This window comes from Hyla sarda, chromosome 1 (assembly GCF_029499605.1).
Source record: "Hyla sarda isolate aHylSar1 chromosome 1, aHylSar1.hap1, whole genome shotgun sequence".
NCBI lineage: Eukaryota > Metazoa > Chordata > Amphibia > Anura > Hylidae > Hyla > Hyla sarda.
In genome coordinates this window covers 598,632,406-598,644,499 of record NC_079189.1, presented here as the reverse complement: position 1 = coordinate 598,644,499, position 12,094 = coordinate 598,632,406, and the positions used below count along the sequence as shown (strand labels likewise).

The 12,094-nt window shown below is 45.5% G+C and overlaps 1 pseudogene; it reads left to right on the top strand.

The window, feature by feature from the left end:
- Positions 1–11,802: 11,802 nt before the first annotated feature.
- Positions 11,803–11,881, top strand: LOC130343145 (U2 spliceosomal RNA; annotated as a pseudogene).
- Positions 11,882–12,094: the final 213 nt, after the last annotated feature.

Genomic DNA, 12,094 nt, shown 5'->3' with positions numbered 1-12,094 from the left:
GACTGTCCAGGCATGCTGGGAGTTTTAGTTCAGCAACATCTGGCCCTTCATATGTTGCCGAACTACAACTCCCAGCATGCCCTTCAGCTGTCTGGGCATGCTGGGAGTTGTAGTTTTGCAACAACTGGAGACACACTGGTTGGGAAACATTGTTTCTAACTCAGTGTTTCCTAACCTGTGTGCCTCCAGCTGTTGCAAAACTATAACTCCCAGCATGCACTAACAGACCATGCATGCTGGGAGTTGTAGTTTTGCAACATCTGGAGGGCCCCAGTTTGGAGACCATTGTATAATGGTCTCCAATCTGTGCTTTTCCAGCTGTTGCAAAACTACCACTCCCAGTATGCACTGACTGTCCAGGCATGCTGGGAGTTTTAGTTCAGCAACATCTGGCCCTTCAGATGTTGCCGAACTACAACTCCCAGCATGCCCTTCAGCTGTCTGGGCATGCTGGGAGTTGTAGTTTTGCAACAACTGGAGACACACTGGTTGGGAAACATTGTCTGTTTCTAACTCAGTGTTTCCTAACCTGTGTGCCTCCAGCTGTTGCAAAACTATAACTCCCAGCATGCACTAACAGACCATGCATGCTGGGAGTTGTGGTTTTGCAACAGCTGGTGCACCCCCCCCCCCCCCCCCTGTGAATGTACAGGGGACATTCACATGGGCGAGGCTTTTACAGTGGGTTTCTCGCATCTTGAGATGCAGCAAATTTTGCGCTGGGAAACTCGCTGTAATCCCCCGCCCATGTGACTGTACCCTAAAAACACTACACTACGCTAACACAAAATAAAATAAAAAGTTAAAAAACACTACATATACACATACCCCTACACAGCCCCCCTCCCCCAATAAGAACGTCCGGTACACCACTGTTTCCAAAGCAGAGCCTCCAGCTGTTGAAAAACAACAACTCCCAGTATTGCCGGACAGCCGTTGACTGTCCACGCATGCTGGGAGTTTTGCAACAGCTGGAGGCACCCTGTTTGGGAATCACTGGCGTAGAATACCCCTATGTCCACCCCTATGCAAATCCCTAATTTAGGCCTCAAACGCGCACGGCGCCCTGTCGTATTTCAAGGCAACAGTTTTGGGCGACATATGGGGTATCGCCGTACTCGGGAGAAATTGCGTTACAAGGTTTGGGGGGCTTTTTCTTCTTTAACCCTTCATGAAAAGGCAATGTTGGGGGTCTACACCAGAATGTTAGTGTAAAAAAATGTAATTTAATTAAATTTAAATTTTTTACACTAACATGCTGATGTTGCCCTATATTTTACATTTTCAGGGAAAAAGGGAAAAAAGCCCCCCAAAATTTGTAATACCCCATATGTGAGCGCAAAGTGCTCTGGGGGCGCACAACAAGGCCCAGAAGGGAGAGCGCACCATGTACATTTGAGGTGATTTGCACAGGGGTGGCTGATTGTTACAGCGGTTTTGACAAACGCAAAAAAAACAAAACCCCACATGTGACCCCATTTCGGAAACGACACCCCTCACGGAATGTAATGAGGGGTCCAGTGAGAATTTACACCCCACTGGTGTCTGACGGATCTTTGGAACAGTGGTCCGTGAAAATGAAAACTTGTACAGCCCATTGTTCCAAAGATCTGTCAGACACCAGTGGGGGGCAAATGCTCACTGTACCCCTTGTTACGTTCCTCAAGGGGTCTCGTTTCCAAAATGGTATGCCATGTGTTTTTTTTTTGCTGTTCTGGCACCATAGGGGCTTCCTAAATGCGATATGCCCCCCGAGCAAAATTTGCTCTCAAAAAGCCAAATATGACTCCTTCTCTTCTGAGCATTGTAGTTCGCCCATAGTGCACTTCAGGTCAACTTATGGGGTACCTCCATACTCAGAAGAGAAGGGGTTACAAATATTGGGGGGTATTTCCTGCTATTAACCCTTGCAAAAATTTGAAATTTGGGGGGAAACACACATTTTAGTGGAATTTTTTTTTTTTTTTTTTTTTTTTACATATTCAAAAGTCGTGAAACACCTGTGGGGTAATAAGGCTCACTTTATTCCTTATTACATTCCTCAAGGGGTCTAGTTTCCAAAATGGTATGCCATGTGGTTTGTTTTGCTGTTCTGGCACCATAGGGGTTTCCTAAATGCGACATGCCCCCCCGAGCAAAATTTGCTCTCAAAAAGCCAAATATGACTCCTTCTCTTCTGAGCATTGTAGTTCGCCCATAGTGCACTTCAGGTCAACTTATGGGATACCTCCATACTCAGAAGAGATGGGGTTACAAATATTGGGGGGTATTTCCTGCTATTAACCCTTGGAAAAATGTGAAATTTGGGGGGAAACACACATTTTAGTGAAAAAAAATATTTTTTTTTTACATATGCAAAAGTCGTGAAACACCTGTGGGGTATTAAGGCTCACTTTATTCCTTGCTATGTTCCTCAAGGGGTCTAGTTTCCAAAATGGTATGCCATGTGAGGGTTTTTTGCTGTTCTGGCACCATAGGGGCTTCCTAAATGCAACATGCCCCCCAAAAACCATTTCAGAAAAACGTACTCTCCAAAATCCCCTTGTCGCTCCTTCGCTTCTGAGCCCTCTACTGCGCCCGCCGAACACTTTACATAGACATATGAGGTATGTGCTTACTCGAGAGAAATCGGGCTACAAATATAAGTATACATTTTCTCCTTTTACCCCTTGTAAAAATTCAAAAATTGGGTCTACAAGAACATGCCAGTGTAAAAAATGAAGATTGTGAATTTTCTCCTTCACTTTGCTTCTATTCCTGTGAAACACCTAAAGGGTGAAAACCCCCAAAAAGCGTAAATTTTTTTTTTTAGAGACATATTTGGTATCGCCGCGTGCATAAATGTCCGAACTATTAAAATAAAATGTTAATGATCCCGTACGGTGAACGGCGTGAGCGGAAAAAAAAAAAAGTTCAAAATTCCTACTTTTTTAATACATTTTCTTTAAAAAAATTTATTAAAAATGTATTAAAAGTTTTTTGTATGCAAATGTGGTATAAAAAAAAAGTACAGATTATAGCACAAAAAATGAGCCCCTATACCGCCGCTTATACGGAAAAATAAAAAAGTTAGAGGTCATCAAAATAAAGGGATTATAAACGTACTAATTTGGTTAAAAAGTTTGTGATTTTTTTTAAGCGCAACAATAATATAAAAGTATATAATAATGGGTATCATTTTAATCGTATTGACCCTCAGAATAAAGAACACACGTCATTTTTACCATAAATTGTACGGCGTGAAAACGAAACCTTCCAAAATTAGCAAAATAGCGTTTTTCGTTTTTTGGTTGCGCCATACATTTTATGATATAATGAGTGATGTCATTACAAAGGACAACTGGTCGCGCAAAAAACAAGCCCTCATACTAGTCTGTGGATGAAAATATAAAAGAGTTATGATTTTTAGAAGGCGAGGAGGAAAAAATGAAAACGTAAAAATTTATTTGTCTGAGTCCTTAAGGCCAAAATGGGCTGAGTCCTTAAGGGGTTAAAGAGTGTATTAACCCCCTCACTAACCCCCCCCCCCCCCCCCACACACACACACAAATTAATTTGGCATTTAGATGTGAAAACTGCATGCATGTAAAATTAAGGCACTCTTTTTTAAGGGACAATTTTTCCAGGATTTACCTTTTTGGTGTTTAATTTTTAATCTAGTTTAGAGTAATTCAGAGTAATTAAATTTACAGGTTTCATCAAATATAATTGTGAGATGAAATCCGCCTGGTTCGCACGTCGTCCCCGCAGGTGTGGTGATGCAGCCGACAAAGGCGTCTTTGTTCTCCCACCTTATCTTTATGAATTCCTGCAGAAAGCGAATGGTGAAAACATCAAACGTTTTAAGAATTAAAGGGCAGAAGCAACTTCACTCGGTCTGACTTAATACAAAGGTCACAGCCAGGAGGTAAACATTCACTTACTGGGGTTGTCTGGCTTAGAAAATGTATTGTTGAATGCCCTATAGAAGAGGCTGTGTAATGCTTCATTACCCCTAAGGTGGCGCTGCAGAGGAGTCAAACACATGCTGCCGATTTCCTTACAGCCAATCAGTGTCAAGCTTAAGGGGATATCCTAACAATGAACACTATATTATATCTACATGTAAAAAGCAAAATCATCGGTAGTTGCAGTATCTTGTAATACCTTTTTTATTGGACTAACAAGATATTGTAGAGACAAGTTTTCGGGATTCCTCCCTTTATCAAGTCATAAGCATTTCTGAGCTCACAAAGGAGTTACAATTGTTTAGTCTTGAGAAGAGACGTTTAAGGGGGGATATGATAAACGTATATAAGTATATAAATGGCCCATACAAAAAATATGGAGAAAAACTGTTCCAGGTTAAACCCCCCCCCCAAAGGACGAGGGGGCACTCCCTCCGTCTGGAGAAGAAAAGGTTTAGTCTAAAGGGGCGACACGCCTTCTTTACCGTGAGGACTGTGAATTTATGGAACGGTCTACCTCAGGAACTGGTCACAGCAGGAACAATTAACAGCTTTAAAACAGGGTTAGATACATTCCTGGAACAAAATAACATTAATGCTTAGGCTGGGTTCACACCACATTTTTCAAATACGGTTACCGTATACGGTTTTCAGCTAAAAAACGTATGGCAAAAACCGTATGCAACCGTATGACTCCAAATTAAAACGTATACGGTTTTTCCCCGTACGGTTCTATCCGTTTGCATCAGTTTTTGCCAACGGTTTTGCTATTTTGTTGGAATTAGTTTTCCAGCAATTTAATAAAGTTATTATTCTTCTATTGAAATTCCTTCTGCACATGTGTCAACTCCAAAAATGGACTAGAAAAACCGTGTGCAGCCGTATTCTGAAATTCTGTGTACGGTTCTCATAGACAACAATGTTAAAAGAACCGCATACGGTTTTCCAACCGGAGGCAAAAACGTGGTCAACAGCGTTTTTGCCTACGGTTGAAAAATCGGCAGAACCGTATCCGAGGCAAAACGGATGCAACCGTACACAACATTTGGAATACTGTTTACAATGCATTCTCTATGCATACGGTTTCGGATACGGTCATATACGTTTTTTTGCGGAAAATCGTATACGGTTACCGTATTTGAAAAACGTGGTGTGAACCCAGCCTTATGCAGAATTATAAAACAACATCCCTTCCCCTTATCCCCTTACACCCTTCCCTTCAATCCCCTGGTTGGACTTGATGGACGTATGGCTTTTTTCAACCATACTAACTATGTAACACACGTTCTCTCCTTGTGAGCTCAGAAATGCTTATGACTTATGACTTGATAAAGGGAGAAATCCCGAAAGCTTGTCTCTACAATATCTTGTTAGTCCAATAAAAAAGGTATTACAAGATACTGCAACTACCGATGATTTTGCTTTTTGCATCACTGGACTAATACGGCTACTCCTAACTACTCATATATATAAATATATATATATATATATATATATATATATATATAATAAAATAAATGAACATATATTAGTGAATAAAGTTATTTAATTTCCCCATCTTCTGTCAACAACCTGTAACCGACTTCCTGTACACTGTAGCTGGGAATTCAGCCAACTGTATTTCCCTCCTACTACACCTTTTATAACCCCACCAACTGCACCCGCTTGAGCCTCCTACATAGTGGAAGGAAGCTAGACCAGGCTGAATTCCAAGCTATGGTGTACAGCAGAAACAGGAAGTCTAAACACAGGCCGTACATTAGACAGGAAGTATGGCGATAAAGACAACAGAGAAGGCAGTTTGCATAAGAAAAACATGGAAGACAAACTAAAAGGTAGTAAACTAACTTTATTTACCAATATATGTTCATTTATTCATCCACCTTTATCCCTGTGCTCCCTCACCCTTGTTACCCCTCTGTGCTCAGAAGGCCGATCCTGAGCCTCCACTACCTGGGAGCTGGGGTAAATATCTGCGGCAGTGCCTCCCAATGGATCATCCAGGGTATGGATGTGGGGTTACATTGGGATTGTCTCTGAAAGATTAATGAAACTAACACAACGCTGTGGTGGCCCAGTATGGGAAGTGTTACCCCATACCCTTGCTACCCTGTCAGGCTGCCTCCCTACAGTGTCCCCTGGGCCCCCTTGTATCTATCCCCCCAATTAAATATGTTTCTAATGTATTATACAATGTAATGTGTTCAGGAAGCGTTGTCACTTTAACCATGTAACTGGTCATCTGATTGTTACCCAGGAGGTACCAGTGACCAAGTCAAGTCAGTCACAGTCCCCATTTGTCAAGTCAACGTGGCCTGCATTAAATTGACCATATCTACTACAAGTCCCAGCAAGCCCTTAAGGTCTCTGAGCCACTGGTCACCTCTGTGGGCCCTGGCTGAACTGTATAGACTTTTCCACCTGGTCTAACCTCAGTAAAGCTACTGTTGTCCGTAACTTGGCGTCGAAGTCATTATTGCCCCCGTGCTTAGCCCAGGATCCAGCGGTATACCTTCGGGTGGTTTTGAGGATAAACCACACCCCGGTGTCACGAATACAAGGGGTTAATGGCATCTGCCCCTAGGGTAATTCCATCTGCCCTTTGTATCACACCCCTCTACCACAACTTTTGGCATCACAAACAGGATACGGGTGTGCGCCTTATGCCACAAGTCCTCCCCCAGTCTGAACTGCGTCCAGTATTGTAAGAAAATCACATAAAGTTTGCGCCAAAAAGTGTACGGGACTTTATCGGTGGAAAATGTTATACCTGAGGCGCTTGTGAAATAGAGGGGGAGGTGAAGAAAAGACTGTTATCTGTTACTGTGAACTGTATGGAGTCGGTACCTGAAAGGGTTAACTTGGTCCGGTGTTTATAGCGCGAGCGGTCGCAGCTCCGCCCTGTCAGTCCCCAGTGTTGATGCTTCTTCAGTGCTGCGAGGAGTTACCAAAGAGCCACCCTGTGTTGCACAGGGGAAGATTTTGCCGACCGGACCAAAACAGGAAGTCGTTGGGCGCAGCCATATTAAAAGCTCCGACTGCTGCGCTCGTCTCTGTTGTTACCTGTCAAGCATCCGCTGCAGTGCACACTCTGCAAATACCAATGATTGCCAGTATCCAGTCTCCGGTGCCATCAGCTATTAATATTAACCCGTTAGTGCCTGCAAGTCTGGTCACAAGACGGATTACAACCGGGTGCCTGCAAAATAGAGGGCGAGCATCCATTATATCAGTCAAGTCAAAGCTGCTGCTGCGCTACAGTAAGGATCTTAAAGGAGAACGCACCTTATTTCCCTTAAAGCAACAGCGCACTCAAAATTCAATGGGATGTCAGAACCCAGCTCTCCAGATCAACCAGGCGACAGTGCCACCTGCCCCAGCAGCCAGGATCTTGCCAGTCCTGCCTACAGTCAGCATCAACAGTCCTGGTGTTCCAGCATCTGCACCGGTATTCATGGGGAACCCTGTACTCCATATCTACAATGGAGACCCCTTCACCTTGAGAGATTTCAAAGAGAGGATCCAGAGTTTGTTTGTCTTTTACTCATTTCCTCCAAACCAACAGGTGCAATTGTTCACAGGACAACTCCAAAGACCAGCATTAGAGGAAGTCCACACCTGACCAGCCTCCAAGAAGGCGACTGTAGAGCAGATCTTTGAAGGATTGTACCAGGTATTTGAGTCACACTCTCCATCAGAGGTATGTCTCCGGCTGTATGAAAGGCGACAAAAGCCAGGTCAGACATTGAGAGCATAGACCGTAGCCCTACAGAATGCCGTAGAGACTGTCCAAAAATAAGATGGTATAATTCCCGAGCAAGGCAATAAGGTGTTAATGGACAGATTTATTGATGGGGCTCATAATAAATGGGACAAAGCCCAGCTGAGAATGTTAGATTCCAATACCACTCCAAACTCCATGGAGAATAATAGGCGCTGCCAATAAGGTAATTTAGGGGTGATGATAAAAACGTATTTTATTAAAACATGCTACACGTTACGCGTTTATTCTTCAGGCATGACAAAAATCACTTAATGCTCAAAATAAATACACACAATTCCAATCACATTACTCCGGGACTGAGTTAGAGGCAGTTTGTATACCCGTTACTCCCGTTCCAGAGCCACTAGGGGTGGTAGCCAGACCTATACCACAACCGTCAACAGCCCCTGCCCCAGTATCATCTACTTTGCCAGTCAGCATAGCCTCAGATTTACAGAGTGTTAGGCAGGACATTGAACAACTGACTAAGGCTGTGAAGGAGCTTGCCACCCTGGCCGCTCTACCTGACCGTGAACCACCCCTGCCTAGGAAACCTGCCCCCGCAATTTCAATTACCGCAATCCTCTGCCCAACAGACCCTTGGGGGCTCAAAGACCCTTTTGCACTTACTGTAATAAGTCAGGACATTGGAAAATGGAGTGCTGGGATTTAAACGGATTCCCCCTGAGGTCGCGGACCGGCCCTCAGGAAAACAGTCATCAGGTCCAATCCCCGAACGACCTAAGTCAGGGCTCTCACTTTATGTAACCTCCTGCCCCTATGTAAAAGTTATTGTAAAAGGTGTAGCGTTGGAGGCGTTGATAGATACAGGGTCACAAGTGTCTACTATACCAAAAAGTGTTTTCTATCAGCATTGGGATGCTAGTTTATTGTGTGAGTCTGATGATGTTAACTTCATGGATACTGGGAGCCAACCATTCAGTTGGCAGAGCATGTACTTAGAGGCAGGGAGTGATTGTAACTAATGTGACAGATAAGGGGTCTGCTGAGTTTATATTGGGGATGAACATTATGAAGAATTATTTCACTGAAGTGTTAGATGCCTTGCATGCCTCTCTTCCCCATGTGTCCCCTTCAGACCAGCGGGCTGTGCAGTACCACTTGAAAGTTCTACAGGCGGAGCAGAAGTTTGCTAACAAGCAAGGTTAAATCTGCAGAGTGCGAATTCAAGATATCAGGTCGATGACCTTACAACCCAACACGGAGACAGTCATCTGGTGTCATGCACGTCACGAATAGGGACTATGAAGCCCTGCTGGAACCTATGCAATTGGAAGATCATCCACTTCTTCGAGCTGCGAGAAGCCTTGTCACTGTCACCAACAGGAGAGTCCCAGAGCGGTTAGTAAACCTGTCTGACTCTGCTACTGTCTTGCCCAAATACACTCCTGTAGCCCAGCTGTACCTCCTAGAGTCGAAAAGATATTGTGGCAGAATGACTGGTGGCTCGACAGTGTGCAGCTCAAGTGGACAAAGGATCCAGTGTGAGCCCTCCAGAGCCCTGGTTAGCGCAACTCCAGGTTGGAGACAACGCTACCCCAAGAGACCAAGTCAATGGAATCATCAATGTTGTCAATAAGTACCATGAGGCTTTCAGCAAGCACCCCACAGACTTCGGGCAGACTTTAATGATCCAGCACCGATTCCTCACAGGTGACAGCCCACCTATCAAGGAAAGGCACCGTCCGGTCGCGCCCTGCATGTATCAGACTGTCAAGAAGAGGCTGGCCGAAATTAAAGAGGCAGACGTAATCCAGGAAAGTCAGAGCCCCTGGGTGGCCCCACTTGTCCTAGTCAAGAAAAAGGGCGGAACCATCTGCTTCTGTGTTGACAGGAAATTGAACAATGTCACACACTCACCGCCCTTGGGTCGGCTGCTTACTTCTCCACCCTGGACTTAACCAATGGATATTGACAAGTGCCCATGGCCGTGGAGGATCGGGAGAAGACAGCCTTCGTGACACCCATGGGAGTGTTCAAGTTTAAAAGTATGCCGTTTGGGCTGTGCAATGCCCCTGCTATGTTCCAGCGTCTGATGGAAAGGTGCCTGGACCATTTGAATTTTCAAAGTGTCCTATTGTACCTAGACTATGTCATTGTGTATTCCAAGTCCTACCAGGAACACCTTAGCCACCTGTCAGACGTCTTCCAAGTCCTGATCCAGCATGGGCTGAAGATCAAACCATCAAAGCGTCACTTGTTCAAACCTCAGTTCCACGGTCATGTTGTCAGCGCAGAGGGAGTGCAGCCTAATCCTGAAAAGGTGGAAGTTGCCAAGAACTGGCCAACCCTGCGCACAGTGAAAGATGTTAGGAGCTCCCTGGGGTTTGCAGGCTACTACCACCGTTTCATTCCCCACTTCGCCCAGATTGAAGAACCCCTCACAGCTCTCTTATGGGGCATGGCGAAGGAGAACTACAATGCAAGACTACCTGTTGAATGGGCCGAAGAGCAAGAGACAGCGTTTCAAGCTCTCAAAAGTCTGCTGACAGAACAACCCATCTTGGCGTATATCCAGGCTACAGTCAGCTGTTCCGGCTGTATACTGATGGCAGTTTTGAAGGTCCGGGAGTTGTCCTGTCCAAAGTCCAGAAAGGCAAGAGCGAGTAATTGCCTATGCCAGTCGTAAACTGCTAAGAGCAGAGAAGAACGATGCAGATTACAACTCATTCAAGTTGGAACTTCTCGCTCTGGTGTGAGCCGTGACCGAAAAGTTCAAAGACTATTTGGCTGCCACGCCATATACTGTGTACACGGACAATAACCCATTGGCCCACCTGAACACTGCCAAGTTGGGTCCCATCGAGCAGCGTTGGGCTTCAAGATTAGCCAATTACAGTTTTACCATCAAGTACAGAAGCTGCAAGTCAAATGTCAGTGCCGACGTACTGTCTAGGATGACCCCCGGTGAAGAACCCCCTGTTAAAGACGTGTCAGAAGACGTGGAGATTCCCTCATTCTATGAACAGTTCGTGAACCAGAATGTTGTGACCGCCCTCATGGATGGTGAACCCAGGTCCGAAAAGTTTAAAGAAGACCTATACACCTGGAAGACTCTTCAGGACGAAAGTCGAGTCATGGGGGATCTGTTGGACTAACTTCTGGCAAAAAAGGTACCAACCTGTCTACGCCGGGCCCAGTGTGACTACGAGCTGAAATGTCTGTGGCAACAGAGGAAGGGCTGTTGTACCGAAATTCTTTGGATCCGGCCTCTGGTGATCGACTTCATCACATTCTGGTTCCCCGAAGACATGCGGCGATGGTGCTCAATGCATACCATGATCAGTCGGGACACTTTGGAGTCTACAAGACCGAAGCTACTGTCAGGCGAAGATTCTATTGGATCGGAATGAAGAGGGACATTGAGAAATGGTGCAGTGAATGTGCTGTCTGTAATGTCACCAAGAACGTGCTCAAGGATGCAAGAGCTCCCCTCCATTCCATCCAGAGTGAAAGGCCTAACCAGTTGGTCACTCTAGACCATGTCAAGTTGTCTCCTACCTGGTCCGGGTACACTTATGCTCTCACCATGGTAGATGACTACTCTAAAGGGGTTGTCTTTAAAGACCTCACAGCCAAGACAGTGGCCCAGATGTTCTACCAAACCCTTGCGTGTCCGGAGTCTGTCCTGACGGACCATGGAACGGCCTTCGAGGCCCAACTCTTTCAAAAGCTGTGTCAATTCCATGCCTCCAAGAAACTCCGGACTACTGCTTACCACCCCCAGGGGAATGGACTCTCTGAGCGCATCAAACAAGTCTTTATCCACATGTTGCGAGCGGCCTCTGTGTCAAGACAAGAAGAGTGGCCCCGACTGCTGCCCGAACTATTGGAGATCTATAATGACAAAGTCCCTTGTTCTATGGGATACACCCCTTTGTACTTGATGATGGGGCGACATTGGCAGCTGCCTAAAGACCGAACATTTGGGCTTCAAGCCCCGGTCAACAACTCTCCGCAAGCCTCCCTGGAGTGGGTCTCTGACCACCAGAGAAGAATGCAAGAGGCCAAAGAAATTGTCAGCAAGAAGATGGGCGAGGCTCAGCAGAGACAACAGGAGGATTATAACTTATCGCTTCTCTGCCTTTTGGCTAAGATCAAGTGTAGTATCTGTTCTTATCAGTTTCATGCTGGTGGAGAGACACGCCAGTGTGGGGCTGGTGGGGATGGATGCTGCATGGAGGAGAAGGTGTACCGGGCGTTCCGGGGCTGGTGCCACATAACCAGCTCAACGGCTGTCCTGATGTGACCTGTTTCCTCCGGGTCTTGCCATGAGGTTGGGGGGTGTAGAGCTGAGGTACGTCTGTGCCTCGGGGAGTGGTGACCCTGAGGTGCTGAAACTCACTGGGTGTTATAACTCACT